The sequence below is a fragment of the Apteryx mantelli genome, chromosome 7, assembly GCF_036417845.1.
Source record: "Apteryx mantelli isolate bAptMan1 chromosome 7, bAptMan1.hap1, whole genome shotgun sequence".
Lineage (NCBI taxonomy): Eukaryota > Metazoa > Chordata > Aves > Apterygiformes > Apterygidae > Apteryx > Apteryx mantelli.
Genome location: NC_089984.1, coordinates 17,036,287 through 17,059,694, shown reverse-complemented (window position 1 = coordinate 17,059,694; position 23,408 = coordinate 17,036,287). Strand labels below are relative to the sequence as shown.

Genomic DNA, 23,408 nt, shown 5'->3' with positions numbered 1-23,408 from the left:
GCAAAAGCAGCGTGGGAATTGCCAGTTGTCTCTATTTGGTCTCCTTCAAATGTTTCTTGTTCTGCTCTTGGAAACTCGGGTAGCTGGTAAACAGTTCTGGTGACTTATTTTAGGAGTCAGTCTGGTCAGGATAGCGTTGACTGGAGACTACCACCCGCCTGATCCGTTTAATACACAAACATACAGTGCAGATAAACTGTGCCCTGATCGCATTACGGTTCTTTGTACCTGTGAAATACCATTTGCCCTCCTTGCTGAACAGATTAAAACGTATATGTTTGAGGAGTAGGGGGAAGAGAAAATAAGTTGACAAGAAGTTTGTGGTGTTTTGGGGTTGTTTTTGTTGGTGGTGGGTTTTTTGTTTGTTTGGGGTTTTCTGGCACTTTGAGACTAGAGAGCTACAACGATTGACTGCCTGGCAAAGTGAGTGTTACCAGTCTCTTGGAGGTTTCTGGATGGTCTCATAACTAATCAGGAGGGCTTGTTTACTGGGGCTGCAGTGACATAGATCTATCACAGAACAGCAGGCGCTTCAGTTGGCCATTTAGTAGCAAAAACTTGGTGAATATCTGCTTGTTTCTTGGCTGTGCTCCTGATTCCCTTGGAGAACAGCGGAGCCTTTTAGGCTGCTCTGACATACGCTCCTCCTGGAGCTGAATCGGACAGTCTGAAAGTGCAGGTTTCTCTTCCTTTCTTGGTTGCAAGCCCATCCCCAGCATGGACGAGGTCCGGAGCGCGGCGCACTGCGTTTACGAGGGCTCGGCGGGCTGGGCAGGAAAGCCGAGGCCGACCTGCTGTTGGCAGCTTCTGCCCAGGAGAGTTTGCACTGGACTTTCCTGGAAACTGCCTAGGCTCATGATGATCCTGAGGAGGCTGGGTTTCCCTAATCTGAGCATGATTGCTGCCTTGCCATAGGTAGAAAACCTCTTAAACTCAGATTTTGGGGGGAAGGGTCAAGAATTTTTTGTTGTTTTTTGTTTGTTTGTTTTTTGTTCCCCCCCCCCCCCCCCTTTGTGTATCACTGTAGCTCAGATCCATCTCTTACTTATGTCATCCTTTTGGGAAGGATCTGGGTTATCGTCTGACACGCACCTGATAGATGGGTATCCTCCAGCTCAAAGGTTAGCGGTGTGAAGGAGTGGTGGTGGGGAAACAGCAGTCCAAGTAATGAGGTTGTCAGATCTCAGAATTGCCGGATTCTCCTAAGGCAGCAGTTGTGTTTGAGCAAGGCTGGTGAAGGCCGGGTGCGTTCTGCCCCAGCAGATGCTCCCTCGGTGCTCGCGAGCCGCCTGCGAGTTGCCGGTTTCCGACGTTCCCGCGGAACATCGTCTGCACTGCCTTCCCCTCGGTGAACTTCGTGCTTGGTAACAGATACTTGCAGCCTGCTCCAAATCCCTATTACAACAATGACCGCTGTTTTGGTACATATTGTACCTCTGTATTTCCTGAATATCAGGGTTGAAGTAAATGTTTATACTTCGAAAAGCTGTCCACCAGGCTTTGCTCCGGGGTTACACAGTTCAGAAGTGTTGAAACCGAGCACCGCTGAACTCCCCTCTTTGTTTCTGCATGGTGATGCAGTCACATTGCTAGTTTTCCCTGTTGCTTCCATTTTCAACAGGATAAAAGCAAAACAAGTTGCATGCTTTGGAACAGGGACCTTTTTTTTCAGAAATTATTTCCATTACATATCGTTATTTTAGCATAAACCTTAGTCTTTTCTCTGGCATTGCATGTATCTGTATGATTTTGGCCATTTAAATGACAGAAAGAAGCCTTATAAACAGGAAAAAATGCTTAGAGAGTGTTTCTGTTTAAAATACACTGCAAAAATACTAGTTACTACATCTAGAATAGTTTGAGAACAAGTACTGTCATTTTACATTTTAACACTAGAATGTATTCCTGGGTCAACAGAAGGCCCATTTGGTTATCTTTTCCTCTTCCCCCCAAAAAGCAGGAAAAAAAGCTTTAAAAATCAGTTGTAAAGACTTTGACATTAAACTCTCAACAGAACAGTTTCGTATATGGATAGATATATAAACAAAGAGAAGGGTTTGTTATCCGGCAGGTTTGCGGAGGGAAAGAAGAATGATGTGGTTGTCAGGCAGTCTACCCAATCTCTTGGTGTCCTCCTTGTAGGTTCTGTGTTTGTTTAATGCTCTTGTAACCCTTTTCCCAGCAGTAGGATCACAGAAGTTAACTTGTTTACAGCTGATATACAGCTTATGTTGGCCTCCCTTACAGCAACCCAGTGCTTTTTTCCCAAGCCTTTTCAAAGAAAGCTTTTTTTTTTTTCTTTTCCCCTCCTTTCTCCCCTTCCTTCTCTTGCCACAGACTCTGGCATTTGATTTAATTATTATTATTATTATTTTAAGATTGGAATGCTTGTTTTAAAAAGGCTCTGGGCCAGTGAACTGTCATTCTACAGAAGTTATTGGGATCCTGGCTATATGCATCTTCAATTTGGCATTCACGTGCTTTATAGAAGCGCTAAGCCCCACCTTGCTGCTGAGATGCAGGCATTATCTTCACTGTACGGAAAATCCCGATGCTGAGTTGCCAGGGGTACGTGTATGCAAGTGTGAACAGCTATTCTGTGACTGAAAACATGAATGCAACGTGTGTTGTGTTGTGTTCGAGGCTAGCGTCTGACTTTAGCACATTCACGAGCCCCTGCTGCCTTGCTTCTGAAGCCCTATGCTGGCGCCTCTCACCTGAGGAGATTTAAAACAGCCACCGGTGCTTCACACGGTAGTTTGTTGCAGGAACTGTACTTCCGTCTTTTCCTGTCTACCTCTCAAGTATGAGATTTCTCCCCAAATTCACATCCGTGTTTAAGAAGTGTTAGGTTGCAGTCCAGCTGGAGTTTGATACCATTAGACACGGGAGCCGACCAGCTTTCCAGCTGAATGCATAGCTTTGGCTTTTGGCACTGTAAAATCCTGACGCCTCACATCTTAAAAATCGTAAGAGCGTTATGTAAGGAGAAGTTATTTGGGGTCACTAGTAGAGCCTTCTGAAACGTAGTTAAAGCAACCTTGCAAGATGAAACATTTAGGGTTGCGTCCACTTCTTGCGGCTTTTTGATGGCCTGAGCGATGTCCTCCTTCTGTGTTGGCTGTCGCAAGCCTCCCTTTGCCGTTGGCTTCTCTAGGAAGCACCCCCGGAGCCGGCAGCCGGTGGGAGGACGGTTGGCAGCAAAGTCGGACATCTAGCTGGGCTCTCTGGCTGCGCCTGCTTGCTTATGGGCAGCTCAGAAGTCACCGTTTCAATTGGCCTTGTCGCTTTTTACTAAAGAGCAAGTTAAATGATGATGACAACTGCTCTTGCTAACCAACAAGGGACAGGATGCTGAATAAACCTGGTGAAACCCTTGAAACAATTTTTACTAATGAATGCTTCATTCCAGTATTTAACAAAGACATAGCTTACACTTAAAAGATGCAATCCTCAGACTTCCCTGAACGGTGTAGCGTGCTTACCTTCAAGACCAAACCTTGCATGCCAGTTGATCCTCAGGTATGAATTACAAGTAAAAGAAAAAACGATCGAACCTTCTTTGTACTTCAGAAGGAATCGTCAACAGGGCGCAAGATAAATATTTGAAACGTTGTGTAGATCACGTGAAATTGCGGTGTCCCCTGAAGTCTGTGCAGAGGTGAACACGGAGGTGATGGGTGCCCCTGCTGAGGGTTGTGTAGCTGGAGGAGTATATATACATTAAAAGAGCATGGAGAGGCCCCAGTGAAGGTGTAGACCAGCCTGTGCAGGGCGCTGTACAAACCTGGGAATAAGCAGTAGTTCTCTCTGCAAAGACCGTGCAAAGGACAGGGTGATGGGTAGTTAGCAATTCAGACTCATGGTGATTAAAACTGGTTCTAATAATATCTCCAGTGATTTTTATTCATTGTAGAGCCCCATGCAGAGTACGCGGCAGGCAGCGGGTCCCTGGAGGGCGTGTGGTCCGCAGGAGGTGCAGCGTCCCGGGGGGGGCAGGCAGGTGGGCATCTGATGTGCGGGGCCAGGCTCTTTTCTCCCTAAGCAAAATCTCAGGGTCGTCTTGTCTCTTAAATCTGAAAATATGTGAAATTTAGGATTCGTGTGCTGAAGTTCATTTTGTTAATAAATTGATGCATTAAGCATCCATTTTGAAAAGTTTGGCCTGTTTCCTCTATGTTACCTGGAGCGTAACTGGCCTCGCTGAGCAGTGGGTTGGGACGCTGGTTTTGGTACATGTTTTTTTATCTCTAGATGTTTCTAGATAGTTCAGCGCTACGCTTGGCTGTCGTGGCTCCCGACACTAGCCTGGTCCATGTAGTAGCCTGTCAGGTATGTTTGCTGTGTACCTGGGAGTACTAGACGTGCAGGCAAGCGCGTTAAGCGCCTGAGGTGAGGAGGGAAGCGGAGTGCAGGTCTGCGGCGGGGGGCGGACGGCTCGATAACCACCGTGTGGCCACCAGCTGTCTGTGCGTCTCGCCTTGTGGCTCGCGCTTGGCCAGGAGGAGCAGGGACCTTCTCCTTGTGTCCGCGCAGCACCCGTGTGGGGAAGTCTTGCCTGTGATTACGTACGGCACTGAAAATAGTGAAGGGTATGGTGCCTATGGTGCCTGTGGGCGCCTGGTCACAGTCACCTGGTGATTCTGCCGCTAGATCTCTGTAGTCACTTTAGGGGGGGAAAAAGTGGAAACACGCTAGAAGAGTCCAAGAGAGACAGTGTTTTCATTCCAAATCTGTAAAAACTTTATAATAAGGTTTTTGTAACCTAAATGAAGGTATAAATTATTGACTCAGTGCATGAACTTTTTTGTGAAACCTCTTGTGAAGGTCTCGTGTTGGTGCCTGTTTGTGGAATACTAGGGTTCTGGAAATTCCAGCAAGATCTCTGGTATTTCTGGCAGACTTTTTGTGTTGTATGATTTAAAATTCTGATTTAAAACTTTGCTGAATGTGGTCACCCCAAAAGAAAGAGAATGTTGCTGCAGTCTTAGTTCTCTTTGCTTGAAATTGCAGCTATGGCTCTCAACACCTCTTTCTCAATAAATAGAAATGTAAATCAAAAATACTTGTAATGTTGCCAGCATCTTGTCCTAGCAATATCCCAGTGTTTTAAATCATAAAATGATGAAACATAGTTCATATCTCCTGTCATTAGAAAATATTTTTTAAAGTATATCTCTGCTCTATTCATGTTCCTTCAGTGTTTTTGAATTCATGCTTTATTTTGCTGTAGAAACTGGTAAAGCAGACAACTTACCTGAAACTTTTCATTGAAGAAACAAAAGGATTGGGGAGTCAACCCCTCCCCCCCCCCCACTATTGACCCAACTTAAGAGTAAGTAGTAGGAAACAAAATATGAATGCATATATGTTGATCTCTCCTAAAGATTCCTTAGCTTCTTTGTTTAATAAGGGTAAAAGCCCCCCAAAGAAACTCTGAAGAGACAAATTTTCTGGCAGTTGATCCGTTTGTGTTTTTTAACGTAGAATATTTTTAGCTTAAGATACAAAAATACGTACTCTTGTATCCAAAGAGACTGTCGTTTCCATTTATTTTAAAACCCTGTATGGGAAACAAGATGTTAGACCTATTATAATGCAACCCAGTAATTAACATATGGTGGCCTGCCTCTGCCAGGACGTTCCTGTGAGTAATGCAAGTTGCACAAGTGGAGGAGTCGGGTTGTTTGTGTCAGGAGAGAGCCATGCGTATATGCACAAATGAGCAGGTCCTAAAGACACCGTCCTGGGATCTGAATGTGTGTTTGAAACTAAAAGCAACTTTAGTTTAAGTGTCCTTTCAGCTGCATTAGGTTTGCAATATTGTGAGGTATTTTGTTTTTCATATTGCCAATGCAACAGTCTCTTGCCTGGTATTAAGAAAAATGGATTGAGGGAAATTTCAAATTCCTCTTTCTGTTTTTGTTTGGTTTTTGTTCTGTTGGGGGTGGGGGGAGGTGTTGAATTCCCCAGTCCCTGAGTGGCTGGAATGAGGGACCCAGGATACTTCTGACAGTATCCCATCACTGTCTGTGGGACACGTGTGCGCTGCAGTCGCATCAGGCGGCTGCCAGGTAATTGGATCAAACTTCTCCATTTGGAGGGAGCCCCCACGGCAGCACGGGAGAAGTGGGGCGGCTTGCTTTAACTGGAAATGTTTTCTCCAGGGTAAAAGCTGGCACAGTGGTAGTCTTAGCCTGCAAACAAGTTTTACATGTACAAAACACATTCTGCATGTATTCTATATATATATGATACTTGCACCCAAATATACAAACACATATGCAACGTGTTCTCCAGTTGCATATGGGGGCGGGAAAGAGCAAAATATTAAATCAAAAAAATATAAGAACATAGGCAAGTCCAGCTTTTGTGTGGTTTGTTTTGGGGGGAGTTTAGTTTGGTGCTGGGGTTTTTTTGTTTGCTTTTTAAACAAAGAGCATACGTATGCCTCAATATAGACCTACTTTCCACTTAAATGTTACTGGAAGATGAGAGGTATATTGTGGATTTAAGTGAACAAAATGAATCTTCAGAATAATTTGAAGGTCATATGTTCTTGAACTGTAAAACGTGTTCCAATTAGTGTTCTATCTAAAAGCCGATTTTGTTTCTTAACCTGAGAGCGGACTGCTGAGCATCAACCGAATAGCTGAATGTCATGGGCTCGCTGCTGGTGACTGTTACTTCTGCACGCTGCTTTCAGCGTGGCCCAGTCACCTTGGCTGGAGGGAGTGGGGCTGCAGAGGGATGCTAGGGTTAATCGATATCTGTGCCTACTGTAAGTCTTAACAACTTGTAAATGCCAGAGGTTCTTTGGTACCTTACCGTGACAGAGTAAAACGCATCATCACTCTTTCCTTTTGAGTTATGTGTTTAATTTGTACTTTATATTTTGACATTATCTGTTAAACTATAAATAAAGCTTGACTATAACAGTGATAGCCTTCAGGCTACCTGCTGATTGTAAATTCACAATTACTGTTTTTGCCTTGACTGTCATTTTTAGGCTGTGTAATGTGGATGGTGTTGAAAAGGAGAGCTTGTCATGGAGAAAATGGTGTCCAATGCTTAGAGTGGAAGATTAGAGTAATTTAATTTTGCTGGCTTTAAAATATTCAGACACCAGAATTAAGGTCCATGGAATAATTTTAAGTTACAATAAACTTACTTCCTTTGGCAAAATTTGGCTTTTTGGATTTGTTTAGGGTTCATATTTTCAAGTTTTATCCTCAATCACAAGCACTAGAAAATTTCTAAGTGAACAGAGATGCTGCCAGTTGACTTCAAGGAGTTGGATGTTCAGGGTGAACGTGAGAACAGCGTAGCGGAGGGAGGGAGGCCGGCTCGCGTCCCGCCCGTGGCGCTGCAGCGGTTACTAATTGCGCCCGCGTGGCACCGGGCACCTCTTTTCTCAGGTATTCGAAGGTCTTGCGGCTCCCCGAAGAGCGGAGCGAGGGCTGCGGTGGGACAGCAGCTTTGATCCGCAAACCTGCGATGCCAGGAAACGCGCGGAGATCTCGGGAAAGCAGAGGGCCTGGAGGCAAAGTCTGTCCCCACCACCACCACCACCGTTAGTCCAAAACGGGCAGATCCCGCTGATTTTTAGGAGCAACTGAGAAGCTTATTTATCCTAAGGTGAAGTAGGTGGCGGGGAGACGAGTGGCGAGAAAGGTGGGCTCCACTTCACCTTCTCGCCGGCGGGTTGACCATGGGAAGTGAAATGGCTGGGTGTGTGTTGATGTATTTATTGCACATTTAAGTACCTCTCGGGAGGCGTTGTGATGTATGGGCGCTATTTTTGTCTTCATTTACAAAACGGCAGGTGTTCACGGGATGGTCGGACCGTGGTCTTTTTGAGGCATTTACGAGTAAACGCTTCTGCTCGGCATGATTGCGGCTGGCCAGGCCGGCGTTAATCGCTGCGCTCGCGCCCCAGCGCTGCCCGCGAGCCCGCCTGCTGGAAATCGCACCTCTGGGTGCTTGCTGAATACCTCTGGTGCTTCGCCTGCGAGCAAGCTGCACTTTCTGTGGGTTTTTTTTGTTGTTGTGGGGTTTTTTTGTTTTTTTGTTTTAAGAGAGAATGATGCTATTTAAGTAAAAGAGATAACAGCAAAGTTGCCCAGAAAACAATCTTATTCTTCCATTGGGGATATGAAAACTCATGAAATAATGATGGGAAATGGGTGTCAAAGGGCTAGCAAATGTCCGTTTTGAATGCTTAAAAAAAAAAAAGTGTCAAACACGTGTCTGATACTGTAATTATATTTAAAAAGCATAATGTGACAGAACACGTTTTTAAATATTGCAGTCTTTTTATATATAAATACAATTTAAGTCTCCTGATGGTTTTGGTTAATTGACTTTAATCTTGCTAAATTAGAGGCTCGGAAGTTCTGGCGATCACACAAGTCGCTGCCTCTTCGCTGAGCACTTACGTAGGCGAGTTTGAGGCAAACGCGGCGCTGCGGAAGAGAGGGCAGCTGGCGCTTGGTGCCGGCTGCGCGCGGGGTCCGGGCAGACGACCCGTCCGGATTCGCGTGCCCCCGTGCGCGTTCGGTGGGGCGGAGAGGCAGAGATGCACGCTAGCGGCGGCATGCCGAAATGCCGGGATGGATGGAGCAGCCTCGGCGCGCGACGGCTGGAAGAGGTGCCGGCTCCGCCGACTCCTCGGCCTCGGAGAGCGGGCGCCCCGAGCGCAGCCCTTCTCTCCGAGCATCGCCGCTGCCGCTTTTAGCGTAGGCACGACGGCCGCGGCTTGTTGCTAGCTGCAGCGGCCCCGCCATAAAGTCCTTCTGTGCGTATCTGCAAGGAGCTGAGAGGAGGCTTCCGTTTTTGCTGTACCGTGTTTATGGCTAGACTCTGGCTGCCTTCATCTGGCACTTTAAACTGTTTTCTTTAAAACAAACAAACAGACAAGCCCCTCTCAATAACAGAATACAAATAAAACATTCCTAAGAGATGTTCCTTTAAACAGAGTCTTTTAAATGCAGGATAATTATACGCCTGCTCAAAATTACAGTTCCCAGTTCAGTTTTTTTCCTTCGTGCAGGAGGTAGCCGCGGATGGGCTCCGTTTCCATGATCAGCAGATGGAGGTGGCTTTTCTCTCCTCCCTGCCCTCGTGCTGAAGTTAGTGACTGTGGTCACCAGAATCGGGTCACGGGCTGGGAAAGGCCTTTTTTCTGTCTCTCATTCTGTCCTTGCGTCCGTCCGTTTTCCGGGCTGCCAAGGGAGCCGCTGGGAAGCCCGGCAGGTTGGCGGGAGGGACGCGGCCTCTGCTTCGGGCCTTGGCTACTCCTGCTGCGGCCGCGAGGCTTTGCCGCGCGGGTCGCAGTCACCCTGCGATTCCCCCAAACGGCAAAGAGCGTTTGCCTGCTCCTCAGCGCAGTACCTCAACCTGATTTTTTTTTTTTTCCTTTTTCCCAGGAGCGAACGCGTTTTTTCATGCGGTGTTTCCTCTAAAGCTAGCAAATAGCCGAGAGAAGCTGCTTCTCTGCTTCTGTGACTGTTGTCTATGTTACACGCGCAATATGCTCAAGCATATGCTGCTGTGTATTTTTGTCTACCGAAGTCCTGTGGAACCGGGTACCACTTCCCAGCCGCACTGGGTGCGATGCGGGAGCGGGTGCGGGGCGCCGCTTCGCAGGGCTGGCGGCGCTGGGGTTTTTGGAGGGCGGGCGGGCGGGTGGGCGCGCGAGTCCGCCGCTCGCGGCCGCGGGTGCGTTTCCCTGCTGCGGGTTGTTCCTGCCTCGCGCTGCGTTAGCGTCGAGTTTGCGAGTCCGGCTGGGGGCCTGATCCGGGTGAGGGGCGAGGGGGGGGGGAGGGGGAGAAAAGCCCTTTTTGTATTTCTGCGCAGGTTCTGCCCCCCCTGCCGCCCCGCGCGGGCCGCTGTCCCGGTGGGTCCCCGTGCAGCCGCGCTGTGGAGAAGGGGCCGCTTCAACCCACGCGCCTGCCGAGGAAAGCCGGACGCATCCACAGCCTCGCAATTAGCTGCAAATAATAAACCCAGCCCACAAATAGATCGGATCAAGTGATTAAAACCACAATATTTTGCTTTGCATAAACTTATTTTCCTATTAGTGCTGGAGCATCTGTTCCTGGAGGCAAGTAGATTCTTACTAAATTAAAGCATAAATTACATGTAACCGTCCCTGCGTGGGGCACCATTTGCAGTCTGTTAGGAGAGTCTCTGGGATGGGTCAGGAGTCAGGAAAAAGAAAAAAATCACTTTTGTGACTTTCAGCGAAGGGACTCAGGGAAGCGACCCCCCCCGTTATTAGGGGTCTTCTCTCTTTCTGTGCCTAACATGAATGACTCGTAGAACAGAAATGCATAAAATAGCCATCTTCAGTTTGCAAAGGTAACTTCCCCAAATGAAATGGGAACAAGAAAGAGCGAACCTTAAAGCAGCCGACGTTTACACGCGTTTCGCTGTGGCCGCTGTGAGCGGTCTCGGTGAAGCAGCCTATTGAAATATTCATCGTACCCGAAGCTCAAGCGCATTCGTACACAGGCAACTTGCAGCAAGGCTTTGTCCCTTCCTTGTGTGCAGATTTTGGCTAGATTGGTGTTTAGAGTAGGACACAGCGTGAAGATTTGGATGATGAAAAAGCAGGTTCCAGTCAGAATACAGCTGGTGTGTTTGTGTGCGCGTGTTCTGTATTGCCAACCTTTATGATAAAATATCTGTGAAAACCCCATTCCCCTTATTACTTTTTTTTTTTTAATTTTAACTCAAAATGATTCTTAAACCTCAGCAAAAGTTAAAATTAGGGTCAGAAACAGAAAATGGGAACATCTTGATCTTTTTGCCTTCATTTTCTGCTGACATTTTATTTAAAAAAAAATTGAGAATTCTGGAAAAAATGCATGTTTTCATGAAGTTACTACTGATTCTTGAAGATGCCTTCCGAAGGCTACTACCCCATTAAGTGCAAAGCATGCCACTTCTGAAAAACTGACATTTTCAAATAATACAAAGTGAGACATCCAAAAAACTCCAAACACTGAGGTTTACTTCAAGTTAAGTTCATAAAATGTTTCTGAAAACTAAGGGCATAGATTCATTTTTGCAGCAGTTCTGATTTTTCATTTCATGATTGGTGCTCTTAATTATATTCTTCTGAACAAATTACCATATTGAAATCTCTCTACACGTCAATATATTAGAGTAAGATGGTATGAGCCTCTGCCATAAATATTCATTGCAATATTTCAGAACTGTTGAGCACCAACTGAATTTAGTGAAATTATATTGTTTAAAATCATTTTCATAAATATTTTAAACTCTCATAGCATGTTATTAAAATCAGTTGGTATACAAGCATTTTGCTTTTCTTCTCCTGCTTTATCCAAAGCAAGAGATTGCTTGCCTCCATTAATGTGATATTAGGGAAGTTTGGCTTGGGATTCAAAGGAGTGCCATAGTCTGATAGCTACAGTGGCTGTGCTGTGCAGGTTTGAGAAGGCAGTGGCGTGACTACAGTGTATTAAAGTTAATAAAAAATAATAGAAGACATTCTTTGTATTGCAGCACAAAGTAAATAGTGTTGGGTGGTTTGTTTGTTTGTTTTGGTTTTAAGAGAAAATTGGGGGGGGGGGATTATGTCTCTGTTAGTGAATCACTCCGTGGATCTTTGTGGTTTTAAAGGCAGAATGCATACACTTGAAAGCTTTTTTCTTGTGCGTCCTATTTTGCTGTGAAAGGCTCTGCACAACCAGAGGAAACCGGCAGATGAGATGAGCCTACAGGAGGAAATGGTTAAAGTAGCTGTGCACAAATGCTGTCATGTGTAAACCAACCTTTGAAAAGCAACTTTAGGCTTAACATCATTAACTCACGAATTTTAAGTGTTTCTTGTATATAGCTGGTGCCGAAGGAGGGGGAAGCCGGAAGGGGCGATGTCTGAAGCGGTGGCGTTGCTCTGATGGGGGTGGCGGAGCGGCGGGCGGGAGCCCCTGCTCCATGGGGGCACAGGTGCCGCCGCGCAGCCCCTCGCGCCGTGCCCCGCACCAGCGGCCCCCTGCAGCACCGCTGCATCTTTCCCGCTTCTAATTACTGTGAGTAAAAGTTGCATTAGGCTATTAAAAAGTTCTAGACCTTTATCCTGAAGTTTACTGTAAAGACCCCTGTCTGTAGAGGTCAAGGACTTACTGATGTGTGGCACCACAGGAATCAACACTCATAATTCCTATATGTGTTTTTGCAGGAAAAAGGTAAAATGTTGGGTTTTTAACACCCAGTTAGCACTCTGCTGGAGTTCATCTGTGTGAGACTCCAAAATTTTCAGGGCAAAAACCACTGCGTAGTTACTCAGGTTTCGGTCTGGTTCGCCGCCGCTGTCTTTGCAGAGCGCCAGCCACGTGAAAGGCGCCTGGGGCTCAGGTTTGGGATGTACGCGCCGCTTCCCCTCCGCTTGCGCATCGGGCAGAGCAGCACGGGGTAACGCGACGCGGAGAGCCCGGTGCCGCGGTGAGCGTGGATGAGAAGAGTCGCTATCCTGTAAATGTTCACGTACGGAGTTAAGGTTAGACATGGGAATGGTTGTTTGAACTTAGCTGAACTCCTTGCACATCAAGTTAAGAATGTGTGTAAATATTTGCAGTCTGGAGCCTATTTCAGGTTTTTAAAATATTTAAAGTGCTTTCAAAAATACGTTTTTAAAAATACCGCGAGGGCCCTGCGCCGCAACAAGAGGCGTCCCGGGAGCGTAGAGCTGGCCGGGTGCGTGCCCCCCTTGCCGCGGAGGGCGAGGGAAGAGGGGGCTGGCAGCCTGCGCCGCCCTCCCGCCGCGCCGCGGGTCGGGGCCGGGCTGCCCTGGGCTGCGCCACGAGCTCCATGCGCGTTGGTCCTTCGCTCGGGAGCCGTGGTTTTTACTGGTTTTGTTAGCCCCGGGGTGGAGGAAGCTGCGTTACCCTAGCTGCTTGCTGCCTTCGTTTGCGCTGGTAGCGGATTTTCTGTGCATGTATGTTTCTGTGCGTGTGTGTATATATATGTGTGTGTATATATACACACTCAAATAGCGAGCAGCTGCAAGCATGTGCGAGGCAGCTGTGTGCGGATGCAGCGCTGCCACCAGCTCTCGCCCAGCCGCCCCCTTTCCTCCCTCCCTTCCCTCCCTGGAGAGGCGGCGGATGAAACTGGTGGGGGAACATTTGGGTGCCAGATCGGCATCTCATTAGCCGTTTCTTCGCGCGTTTTACAAGCCTGCGGACAAGCAGTAGCGAGGACCGAGATGGAGATGCCTGCGCACACGATGCGGCGCGCGGGAAGGGGGGCGGCTGGGAAAGCGGGGCTGTCCCGGGCTGCCGTGCCGCGCGCTCCGCGACGAGCGTGAAAGCGTCAGCCTGAGCCGCTGCTTTCTCCTGGGGGACGAAGGCAGCCGTGAGGCTCCGTGCGAGGCGTGGGGGCGAGCGTGCCTCGCAAGTGGGAAATCGGGCTGAGCCTACCCCAAAACCTCCCTAACCAATGGCTGTTTGGCCAAGTCATGCGGTTGAATCAGATGGTTCTTAAATGTGCTTTTAAGCGAGGGTTAAAGGAAACGGTAAGCTTATGTTTCCTTGTTGCTGCTGTTGCGCTTTACCGAATTAGAGCCTTAATGCTAATGTTTTCCTTTCTTCTCCACAAACAAGATGACCTTGGCAGTTAATGACCTGCTCGCAGCCTTTCCCGGGCTTCTGCAGGGAAGGGGCATTAGTCATGTTGCTTCAGTCAATTCCCGTTGCGGGAGGAGATGCTCGATGCTCCCGTGCCAGGAGCCCCCTCGGCGAGGGGAAGGGCGCTCTGGCGGGATTTCCCCCTCCGCGCGCTGCCCGTCAGCGCAGAAACGGTTAAGAGCCGCTGCACACCTTCTGCACGCAGAAAAGCCATAGATAAGTAGCAGCAGGCCCTCCCAGCCGCATGGCGCTGACCGCCCGGAGAAGCGTTGAGCGTGCTGGAGCCGCGCGTGTTTGGCGCTGGGCTCTGCCTCCGCGCGCCGCAGCTGCCGTGCTGCGGTTGCAGGCTTAATGAATAACGCTGGAGCTCCAAGCTTTTGGTGCAAGCCTTGCTGTGATTTTTGTGAGGGAAAGGGGATGATTAGTTGTGTGGGGTTCTTTTGTTTGTTTGTTTTCTTAAATCTCAGATTATCATGTAAAGGGTCTTATGTGTGAATTGCTGCAACAGTAATCAATAAACTGGTGCCTTGGAAAAAAATGTCCAACCTGAAAGCTGATGATGATCTTCTGAGTTGGTGGGTCGTCTTTTTCCCCCTCCTGCGCGTCGGCTGTGAGGGGCGCACGGGCGGTGGGCAGAAACCCTAACGCAGGTCTGCGCAGTGCTTCCTACCGCCTGCGCTGCTGGTTGGGAGGCTGGGGACACGTGAGCGGTGGCTTTATTTATGTTGCTCTCCTTTCAGCCTGTCGCAGTAAATCTATTTTACTTGTCACTTTGTAAATCATTATCTGGGTTTAAGCCTTTTACCAGCTTTTAAGAATTCTGCAGTCATTTCTAAGGACTTTCTCCCTCCCTGTTTCTGCCAGGTGATTCCTATTCTTGCTGGTCTTCCTCGTTATTTAAGTAACGTGGTAGATGATTAGGGGGAAATGGTCTCTGGAATGTGAACGACATTTTCAAAAGCAGAGCTCCACAAAGGAGACTTTGAACTGTGGTAAGACTTTAAAAGTTAAATAGTATTGTGAATGTTATAGTTCTAGTGTTTTCCTATTGTCATGGGAGACTTGGATTGCGTCCCAGGGCTGTGGTTAACTTCGCCTTCACTCTTAGGCCTTATTTCTTGCCACTGGAAAGATGAACTTGCAGTTACTTCAGCTCTCTTTACTCCTAAAATCTGCCTTGAAAAGTGTTTTGAAAGACCTTTTTTTATTATTATTTTTTTTTTAACTACAGCTTAAAGTTTGCTCATTTTTAACCAAGGGACCGTAGAGACGAGCTACCCGTCCCGTGCTGACGGATTTGGTTTTCAAGCAGCAGCTACGGAGCGGCGCGCGCGCTGTACAGGGCAGGGGCAGGCGCTCCGCCGCCGCTCCGCGGGGAGTTCTGGGGCCAGCGGCACTGCCGCAGCGTGGCGTGGCATGGGGTTGCTGCCGGCAGCGGCGGCGCGCGGGCAAGCCGAGAGCTGGGCCCACGTGTAGCTTCCGAACACCGCGTTTAACGAAAAGGGTGGATGGCCAGGGCGAGGAGGAGGTGGGCGGCACGGGCCGCTGCAGCTCGGCGAGCGCGGGGCGGAGGAAGGCCGGGCCCTGGCAAGCCGCTCGGGGCGCCGAAGCCGGCGCTGCCCGCGGTCCGGGGCCTGGGAGTCTGCAGCGCTGCCCGTCAGCTTTTCTGCCTCTGCCTCGAGAAGTGAAACATCAGAAGCCTCTAAACTGGTTTTGGAGGCGGGGGGAATTGCCCGAGCTTACGCATGGATACCTAACAGGCAGCACAGCTTAGTTGTTTTGGAGGTTTTTTGTTTGTTTGTTTGTTTTAGCTTTTCTTTGAGCCCGAATGAGTCCATTTTCAGCTAAGTGCCCACTGAAGGTACAGTCTAAGGAGCGATCTTACAAGGGCGCAAGGTTTCTTTAGGAAATAAATATTTTAAGGACATTTGTGGATTTAGTAAGCTCTTATAAAGCTGAAGGAACAAGAGTAATAAAATTTACTGTACTGTCACATGTTGGTCGAATCAGAGCCTTCATTATTTAGCTCTTGCTTATTTTAGGCCTTTATTGGCCTAAGGTATAATTTATTTGACATCATGTAATCTGCATACGGTTGTCATGACGGTATTTGAGCTCTAGCTTTAAGGATGCCGTGTCTAAGGCTTCCATTGGCTTGTGAAGCCTCCGAGGGCTCATTTTCCATTTATATGTACTTCCTGTCCGTTCCCAGGAGTCTAATTATTAGTATAATAATATGTAATAATGGCTTATCAGGCCAGATTATCCCAGTGTAACTTGCTTTTACCCTGAGCCAATGTAAGTTAAAAGCATTCACTGGTTTAAGTTGGAAGCTCAGGATGTTTCACTACTGAATAAACCTCCTTTTCAGCTTCCAAAAGGATAGAAACCCTTTTCTGTCTAATGATGGCCGGCGTGTGTTAAATGCAAAATAAAGGTGGTTTTGTAGTTTCATTTTGGCCCAGGTAAAAATGTAATAAATGGAGCATGAGGTAGGGGAAGGGGAAGAACCTAATCAGATGCTAAAGAGACTTCATGAATATTAAGTACTTTCCACTTAAGCAGTCTTTTTAATAATCTGAAATATTAATAGCAGTATGACTGCCTGCTTCTACAGCAGCTGTATAAGAGAGATAAAAGTCCTAGTTTAACGTGATTTTTATCAGCTTGCTCATGCTAGTGTTTGACCTACAGAAGAAGTCAATTTGCATGTTGGAAAACAGCTTATTCTAACAAGTGGAGCTGGCTGTATGCGCAAATAAATAGCGTTGTGTCATTTGGTTCTTGATCTAGGTGGTCAAAATACTTGGGTTTTCTTGTTCCCCTCCCTCCCCTCCCCACCAGGTATTCAGCCTCGGTGCCTAGAGCCGTGCTCAGTAATTCAAGAATAAGCCTGCAAATGCATGTTGAATATTGCTGGTAACTAATTACAGAAATTGTTTGTTCCCAAGTTAATGAATTCCCTGTTAGTTGCCTGCATTCAGCCTGTTACTTGGCTTGCAGCATAATGATTGTGATTTTTTTTTGTTGCTTTTAAAAGGTCTGTGGTGTAAATATAAGCCATGCCAGTGAAGTAACAGCTTTCCTTGTAGCTATCCTCTAAACTGTCTGTGGATATTAAAATCCATATCCATTGCCACAAGGAAGATGCTTGGAAAGTTGTGCTTCCTTGAGCCAGTTGTGTTTCCCTGCCAGGTGTGCTTGCCCTTTTGGATATCCCAAAAGGGAGTGCTAATGAGGGCCTTTGAAGCAGATACGGAGGAAAGTTTTATACGTGTTCAAGTGGATAAGTAGATAGTATTTAAAAAAAAAAAAAAAAACCCACAGTAGGCCTGGGGCTCTGGGCTGGTGTGTGCCGTTTCCCACCCCGAGGGCATGCCACCGCTGCGAGCCGGGACCCGTCTCCTGACCCTGGGCGCTGCCGGCAGGGATCGGCGAGGGAGCAGGGGCCCGCTGCCAGGACTGGATGCGTGTGAAAACTGGGGCCCCTTCTAGGGGATACCCCAATGCAGGTAATTCTTCCCTCCAAATACGTTCACGTTTCTCTTGGGGAGCAGAGCCTGGGAGTAGGAGGTGGGCTAAGCCAACTTCATAAATGTTCCTCAAAGATGAAGGTATTGCACGCCTCTTAAAATAATGGCCTGCAAGAAAACAAGGAAGAAAAACAGCGCAGCATTCCCTACCACTTACTTGCATAAGGTCTGGGCTGTATTACACATCTGGAAGCAGCTTCCTACTCTCTTAGCGTATTTGCCAGTGATTAGCTCTTTTCCAGTGTGTAGTGCTTGTAATTTGAGATCTTGCTATGGACTTGGGGAGGAGTTTCTGTTAAACCAGATACTGTGCCATCTTCTGCAGCGATTCTTTATAAAGCTTTCATATTGATTTGTTTGAAAATCCATCTAGTCTAATAACTCGGATTCTTTTCTTACAAAACTCAAAATGACTAAATTGCTGTTGTCAAGTAAAAAAGAAAAAAGTAAATGGGAAAGGACTGGCTTTTCCTACTGCTATAGCAATTCTTGTTTGTTCCATCCGATGTATTCCTTCTGTCACTATGTTACAGATTTTGCATTAAAATAAATGAGCAAACGACCATTAATTATGAATACTTGAAAATATTTTGTTTATGATCTTTGGAAAAGTTGAAGTTATGAGATTAAAGCTAGAAGAGGACAGCTGTATTTCCCTTTTGCTTTTTCAGGAGATATGGAATCTTAAAATCACTTTTCTTAAAACTGACTGCTTTTGTTTGTTCTCTTTCAAACTTAAGAAGTGACAGGAATAGCTCTCTATTGGGTTTCATTGCCAGGCTCACTAAAAGGGAAGGGAAAAAAAAAAGAAAGAAAAAGTGGAGGGGGGAGGGGAGAACTTCGGGGACTCCTGGGAATAGATGCTGGATATTTCACAGAGATCCTTTCCAAATTGATATTTGAAATTTTTACATAAATATGTATTTAAAATGTTTGGTAATGACTGACAATTGCTAAGATGAGCTATAGGGGCTTTCTTGATGGTCAAATTACCCAGTCTGTTTGCTCTCTAAATGAAGAGGGTCTTCTAGGATGAAAAGGATGAACTAAATTGGGCTATTTGCTGCAAAGAAAAATGTGTACATGCTCCTTATGGTATCTGGAAACAATTTCAGACTATATGGCAATGTAACTTTAAGTTATCCTCTCTGCCCCCTAGTAATTTTATCTAGTGTCAATAGCAACAATTTATAGGACTTGGAAAAACTGCTTTTCTTGGAGCAGAGGCCTGTTTGTAGCTTTCTTAGCCATATTAGTGAATATTAGCGGTGCCCTGTTTATCTCAGGATAATGCACAAGCCATTTTAGTTATGGGCCAATAACTCATGGGTTACCCAGTGGTATCTGAGTGATTTTGAGCTCTCCTGGAGGGAGAATGGAGTGGCATGAAGCTGCGGTAACTGTATTTTGCCTTAGCGTTTTGTGCATCAGCTGTGTAGCATTTTTAGTTATTGCTAAAATTTGTGGTAGGAAGCTGCCTGAAATGAAATGTGAGGAACTCTGTGTAATAATAAAATCAATTGGACTGTTTCCCCAGTAATTCTAGAGACTGATGCATCATTAATGTTGGTAATACAGTGGCTGTCAGATCACAAACTTCTCAATAAATGTGCAGCTGGCAGGCTTTGATGGAAATTGGAGGCAAGCAGAGAATGAGATTTAGGGCTTTGATATATGGGGTGTCAGCCATGTGATGAAGTTTTTATCAATTTCTGTCACTTCTCTCTCTTATGCTCACTACATATGTGGTCTTCCTTGCAGTTTCTGTTGGTGGCTGGAATGATAACTGCACCTTTTTAATGTTTAGTAATAGAGAGAGCGGTTAAAAGAAGAGCCAACTTCACATTTTCAGTATGTTGTTTTGTTGTATGGTGGCATCACATCAGAAATGTAATGCAGCAATTGGTTATTATACAGTTAGCTATTTATCAAAAGTAATATTATGGATAATAAAAATTGGAAGCAGAACTAGTCATCAAGGAACTTGCACGAAAACAACAGCAAGGCAGTTAGTATCCCGGTTAACAACCTGTAACAAGGAGATGTCAGGAGTGGCTCTGCCAGCGCTTCTGAATCTGTTTTTTCATGTTTGTATTTTAAACTGCTTGATAAGTCAGGATTTCTTCCTATCTTGAGATTAACCCCTTTAAGACTTCCTGGTCCCAGTGCAATTACTTGAAAAATCAAACAGGTATGTTGCAAATCCCTGCCTACGCTGGTTAGGTCAGAATTACATAAACAGCTGGAAAGTGGGACGAATATCTGCAACACAAAGGAAAAATAAACAAACTAGCCTGCTGAGAGTAAATACTGATAAGGGAGTTTGTACTCGGACACCATCCATTTATGTATTGCGAGGAGCGCGAGCTGTCTTCATGGGCTGCACTGATTTACACTTCCATTAAAGCCTGGTGTGGGCTCGTCTCTCTTCATGCTCTTGTAACAAAATGAGGTCTCCAGAAATGCAGACAAATCCTTGCCCGTTGCAGGGATAGGTTTGTTACTTCTCATTGCATCAGCAGCAGCTTTGGGTGGCTCCAAGCCAGGCTTGGCCTACGCGGTGTCCCGGTTGTATCTCCTTGCAAGCGGTGTATGGCAAGTGTCCCTGTGCGTTTGCAGCCGGGTTAGTGCTGGGGAGAGCGTACCCTTCTCGCACAGAACGACGGGTAACATCGGCCCTCTGCAAGATTAGGGGAAAATGTTTTTCCTCATTTAAATTCTGACAGAATTTTGCAACCAAGTGGAGGGTAAAATTAAGAATTGGAGGCTTAACTGCTTTGAAAACTTTTCCACACATTCTGAAGCTGGTATGAAAGTGCATATTCCTGTACCGTTTCTGGAAGGTCACTGTAGAAATAAAGGCTCCTGGAGACCTCACACATGAAGTAAATTGAGAAGTAAAATCCCTTAAAAAAAAAAAAAAGTCAGAATAAATTTCAATAACTTCAGAGATCTTGGAGATATAAAATGTTCCTCTAAAATGAGCAAAGTGAGCATGCAGATGCTTTATGTATAAACCTCTAAAGCATAATGACTTCTCCCTTGCCTTGCCTCCAAACATCCTTCTAGGGAAGATGTAACTGGTACCTCTTGTGCCTGAAATCCCACGGAAATTATTAGTAATATAATCTTGCATAAAATGTATTAGGGGAGCTTAGTTAAAAGAAATGCCTTTTAAAAATTTATAGGCTGAGTCTCTGTGGGCAGATGTCGGACTTAAAAGGGAATTTGTTTCAGAGTAACCTAGCCTTTCCTCACTAGTTTGGCGCTTGCTAATGCCTTCTCCACCTTCCTGGGCTCGCTGCTGTTCTAGCTGCGATGGCTCTTCTGAGCTGTGACCAGCCGGCAAAAGCCGGAGCGGCAGTCGTGGGCCGGTTTGGGCGCCTCCGGCCGGCCGGGGCGCATGCGGGAGCAGGCGTGGGCTGGCAGCGCGGGTGACAGCCCTGCCGCGGCCACCCGCCAGTCCGGCGGCCAGAGAAGCTGCGGCGCGGGCGGCCCCAGCATCCCGCGCAGCGGAAGCGGAGGGTTGCGCTCTGCGGTGGGGAAACGCATCCGAGATCGTGTCCTGTTTGACTGTTAAAATCGTTTGTTTTCCAGATTATATTTCCAGTGCACAAGAATCAAAGCAAAAGTTTATAAGTTTATGGGGGTTTTTTTTTGTTTGTTTGTTTGTTTGTTGTGTGTGTGTGTGTGCTGGTGGTTGTGTGGATGGTGTGTGGTTGTTTGTTTGTTTGTTTTCCTTCTGCATCTTGAGTTGAGTAGCACATGAAGTAAAGCATACTGGAAACGCTGTTTTCCAGAAGGATTCTAATTCAGGTTCTGGCTAGTTTATTCAATGTATCTTTTACTCCTCCTGTGGTCCTAAACATGTATCTGTTCACCTTTCTCCTGTTTCCACTTTCCTTGGAGCCCTAGAATTGGCAGCTGCCTTTAGAAAGAAAACTATAATGTGGGTCAAAATTATTCTTGGAATGACATGCATGTGGCTGATGTGCTATCTGTTTTGTTTTATTTTATTTTTCATAGCCAGATATATAGTATTTCTGGCGTCATCTACGTATTTGACTTCCCTAATATGAATTGGTGCCAGAAGCTTTTTGGTACAGTAGGGTTTTCCGTTTTTCTCTGTCTCTCTCTCTCTTTCTCTCTCTAACCTTTCAGTTTCTCTCTACATTTCATCCCCTACAGAAGGTCAGCACTTAAGGCTTTACTTCCATGAATTCGATTAAAGGTCTGTAAGTACATGTTCTACATTTTAATGTAATTAGAATTACCTAAATTGATCTTATTCCACAATAACCCTTTAGAAAAGCTGCTGTGAACTTGTATGCCTGAGTTGCCAGAATCAGAGAGTTTGAATTTTGTCGGTGTTTGAAGCCAAACTCACCTTTTATGGGTTAAACAATTGCATTTGCGTATGCTGGGTAGACAATATTCATTTTAGTAAAAAGGCTCCGCGTCTAGCACATAGTCTCATAGCCAGATGAAATGATGAGGAATAGCTGGTGATGTCAAGTAGAATAGATGATAAAATTATTAAATTATGTAGCATTGTCTAATCTGCTCACACAGCTTTGCCTGTTACAAGTGACAAACTAATATGCCATCAAACTTGACAGCCCTCTTAGTTTTTTGTAGAAACTCAACACAGACTGTCGTTCATACACTCTAGAAGTGATGTGTTTTGGATAACAGGAAATATATTCCTCTGGCACCTTATAAAATTGTACAGTTGGCTGTTATTACATGCAAGAAAGCGTGGAGTCCGGTTCATAATAACAAATTCAGCTTAGACTGAGTATACATACGTGTCCCCCTGCTTTCCTCTCCTAGGAGTTTGTGGAGCCATGTTCTTTCAGAATTAACGATTTGGCCAGAAGATACTCTGAAAGTCACTGTATGTGCTATGTTAGAGAGGTATAGACCCAGACCATATGAGGTTTTGCCTTGGTGTGGCACGACAATTTCAGTGGAGATGAAGACCTGTCAGTCAAATCTCTGGCCTGTAAATGCTCAGTACAACACTTGGAGGGCATGTTCTCATGGTGCTTCAGGCCAGGTCCTTCGTGCCGGGGCAGAGGTGCAAGTGGGACCCTAGATTTCCACCCTCAGCTCTCATGGCTCTTGTAGATCTAATATGTGATACGAAAGCAGGGATGAAGAGCATCTCTTAGAAGTGGGTCTAAGAAGGGGTGATGCAGAGCGCATGTATCTACTGTCTTGGCCCATGGTCCTTCATGCTGGTTAGCTCTACCCGCATTAATGTACCTTTGGCTTCTTTCCTGAAAATCCTGCGCATGGTGCCAAGCCTTGTGGTGGTTTTGTAATGGGCTGATGAACACATGGCTGTTAAACTGGCTTCCACCAGCCAGACCTTGGGGAAAAAAAACTCCTCCCCAGAGGCGAAGTGGTTTGCTATTACACCAACCCGCTGCTACACCAAGGTGATACCAGTCAGCAGAGGACATCCTTACCTCTTAAAATGTATCTAAGTCAAATTGCAACTCAGGCTGGAATAAATTTAGAGCTAGTTTTCACATAGTAGCTGATGATAGAATATGGGATTATGTAATGTGAACACAGAAATTTTGCTTCTCATTGGTTTTATTGACATGGTGGGTCTACTTGTTGTGGCTTTCTTAGGGGTAGAGAGTGCACTCAGCCCAGGCTCGCTCCAATAGAGCGTGCATTTCATGCGCTTCTGGGCTACGTGCACAATTCTGCAAACTGTAATTCATTATAAACCAGATGCAGCAGAGGGTCTCTTTTCTGTTGGTAGCTCTCAAGTGCTGTATCTAAGAAAAACCGTCTGTTACAGTAAACGGTTTTGTATGCGTAAGTATTTCTTGCCATTTCTGCGGCAAGAAGCTGCCCTATGTGCAGCATTCTGAAAGGAGCAGAGCTTGTCTTCCCAAATTTTCTTTCAGGAAGAAAACTTTCATCCCTTGAATAAACTTAGCTGTTTTATTTCTGTCTGTTTGCTCTCTCTTGTGCATTGTCACATGAAGATCTGATCTTTCAAGTTTCTTGCCTCTATACTATTCTCCTCCTATTAAAATCTTGCCAAAAGTGCTGATCCAGATTAGCAAGAAATGATACGTCCGTGAAGTATCAAACATGGTAAAAATTAGTTTTAACACATAGACTCAGGGCCATTAAGATTCCAAACTAATTAGAGACTGAATTAGCCTTGAATTACAATGGATTTTCATATCTT

General features: G+C 46.0%; 1 protein-coding gene across 5 annotated transcripts in view; it reads left to right on the top strand.

The window, feature by feature from the left end:
* Positions 1–23,408, top strand: part of ZMIZ1 (zinc finger MIZ-type containing 1) — a 363,439-nt gene that overhangs the window by 5,293 nt on the left and 334,738 nt on the right. The window contains exon 2 of one of the 5 annotated variants that reach the window (XM_067299864.1): positions 5,234–5,335. The exons of the other annotated variants lie outside the window; for them this stretch is intronic. The gene's annotated coding sequence lies outside the window, so the exon portion shown is untranslated. The remainder of the gene's footprint in view (positions 1–5,233; positions 5,336–23,408) is intronic. 5 annotated transcript variants of the gene reach the window in all.